Raw genomic sequence first — 2,906 nt, forward strand, 5'->3', positions numbered from 1 at the left:
AGTCAGCATTTCCGTGGAGTCCAACAGAGTCACTTCAACGAGGGGTAAATTTGTCCGCGTTTTGGAAGAATTAGGAACATGAATGTATTTTCTAATCTTTGGGGACGAAAATGTCCGCAAAAAAAAAGGTAAGGCACCTATTTGTCTTTTACTTAAAGATTTTTTTTTATTTTTCAACTAGGTTCCTCTGTGTCTTCATCAGCAAAAATTGGTTAATGGATGAGTAATGATGACATTGCCTATAATAACAATTGTACTGAGTCTTAAGCTTCTAGGGTTTAGCTTATTGGCTCCCGCATGAAAATAAAGCTGCTTCCTTTCTTTTTATTTTTTATCACTATGATCATTATATGATGCTAAACACACAAGAATATATTTATTCATTTATGATTTTATATCTTCCTAAACCATCAATCGAAACAAGGAATTATTTATGGTGGGTAAAGTTATATTTAATTTTTTAGAGTTCAAGTGCTAATATTCTAAATGTGTAACTATTTTTAATGTTGTACTGATGGTTATGCTTGTATGATGTTTGGTCTTAAAATTTTGATAATATTAAATCGGATTTGGTTTATTAACTAAAGGAACCATAATTTTTTTAACGCTAGAAGAAATCATGATTTATTGCAATTAAATGTACTCTTTGATTTAGTAGGAGAAATAATTAAAACAATAAGATTTATGTTCGACTTAATATTAATAATAATAATAATAGCTATAGAAGATTTTATAAGGTTAATAATAATAATAGGTACAGAAGATTTTAAGGGGTGTTCGTTTGAGAACAATTATTCTAATTTTGAAAAGTCTAAAAGTTTAAAATTTTAAAATAATTACTGTATTTATTTATTGAAATAAAAAATTTAAATAAAAAATAATTTGTGAAAAAAAATATCGACGTGAATGATATTGTAATGAAAATATTATTTTAAAGGAATAAAAAGTTTGAGGTGAAACAATATTTTTTCTGCTTTAAATTTGTTTTTTTAAAAAATAATTATCATGACTTGTTAACTTAATTAGATTCAATCACTATAAAGTAAAAGATAAAAGAGAAAATTTCTACGTATAAGTGTTTTGCGATTATAAGCTTTATAAGTTTGAAGAGAACGAAATCTACTAAACGCGCTGCTTATATTACGTGCCTCTTTAACAGACTTTTAAATCAATTCAAATCAATTAACGCGCAAATATATAACTTCTATTTTTCAAAAGATTTCGTTTCTTTTTTCGAGTTTTTTGCCAAATTTGTTGGATCTCCTTCGTACATTTTCTCTTTGCCTTTTCATTCGTTGTTTTACCTGCGTTTATCACTGGTTTTTTCTTCGTCATTTACGTGCATTTTCTCTCTCTATATTCTTGCTTCGTTTTTTTTCGATTTTCATGATTTCTGAAATCAAACTTTGAAACCGTTTTGAAGATAATGAAACTTCAGAAATACACCCAAACGATTACAGAAATATACCCAAATGGTTACGGAAAGGATTACAGAAATATCGGTTACAGAAATACACCCAAAGGATTTAAGAAATACACCCAAAACATGGGGGAGACAGTATATTTCTTTTTGAAATCTTTTAATGTTTTGCTGGTTAAGGACAAAGCACATGGCAGAGACAATCTAGAAAAAAAATATAGAAGAGCAGTAAAACAGTACCTTGAATAATGTTTCTTTGTTTTTTCTGGTGATTTTTTATGGAAATTTGTATCTTTTCTTCTTGATTTCTTCTGCTCTTCGCGAGGAGTTGAAACGTTTCTGCAGAATCGTAGTTTGTTTCAAATGTCGCTTGAATATTGACGGTTTGCGTTTTGACTGAGGAAGAAATAGAAGAGTGAACGTGTTGTGGAAGGGTGATTAAGACGCGTGCGTTTAAAAGAGTGGTGCGCATGTTTTTTTCTTAAACTTGGACCAACTTGTATAACTTGTAAGCCAAAAAGGCTTGTATGTGTAGCCGGTCTGAAAGTAAAAATACGCATATACCTCTTTTAAATCCATCGTTGATGTTGTTTATAGGGAAAAAACGGACTTCAACATCTACATAAAATCTCAGCGGAATTTGCCGAGGAAAGTTGGAATTTGGCCGAGATCCTGCCACAATACCAGTTGGGATGGCTGGGATGAAAAAACCGATATCTCATCTGATCTCGTCTCAGATGCGTGCTGGGATGGGGTGGGTTGCCTCAATCCCATTAGGGTCCTATGGGATTGACTGCTATGATAGGTAACTCTGCAAATAACATAGGTCTACAACAATCAAAATTTTCATTTCAAATTATTATTCAGAGTTGTGTTAGATCACATAATATCACATGCTTTTTCTTTGTTTAACGATCTAGAGAAGAGTAAAAACCCGGATAGATTTAGTTGTTTGTTTGGTTCCATCTTAAGCTTTTAGTTAAAGTCAAACAGTTTAATCCCAAAAAGAAAGAACAGTTGGCCTAAACTGCCAGAAACAATTAATATCCGGGTTAACCGGGGATAGGATAAACCAAAAAAATTAAATGATCAGTTTGAACAGTCAAAGAGAGTTGCCATGCTTGTCGCAGATATTTTTTACTTTTGTAATTAATAATTTTTCCATCCGTAAATGGCAATGCATGATTACATATATCCAAGAAAAGAAAAATAATAATTAATAAGCATACATAGCGAACTGGATTTCTGTTTATATTTTTAAGGATAATTCAATTTCTTACAAAATTAATCTCTAATCATTCACAAAGAGTAAAACTATTTAATCCATAAAAAGATGGTTTTACATGAATGTCTCAAAAAATAAATAATAAATAATAATTTTATTTTTATCTGTTTATTAAAAATCACATAGTCCTTTAGATATTTATTAATATAAAAATCAATAATAAAAATGTGTTTTTATAAAAATATATTTATTAATAAGAAA

The sequence above is a fragment of the Arachis ipaensis genome, chromosome B06 (assembly GCF_000816755.2).
Source record: "Arachis ipaensis cultivar K30076 chromosome B06, Araip1.1, whole genome shotgun sequence".
Taxonomy (NCBI): domain Eukaryota; kingdom Viridiplantae; phylum Streptophyta; class Magnoliopsida; order Fabales; family Fabaceae; genus Arachis; species Arachis ipaensis.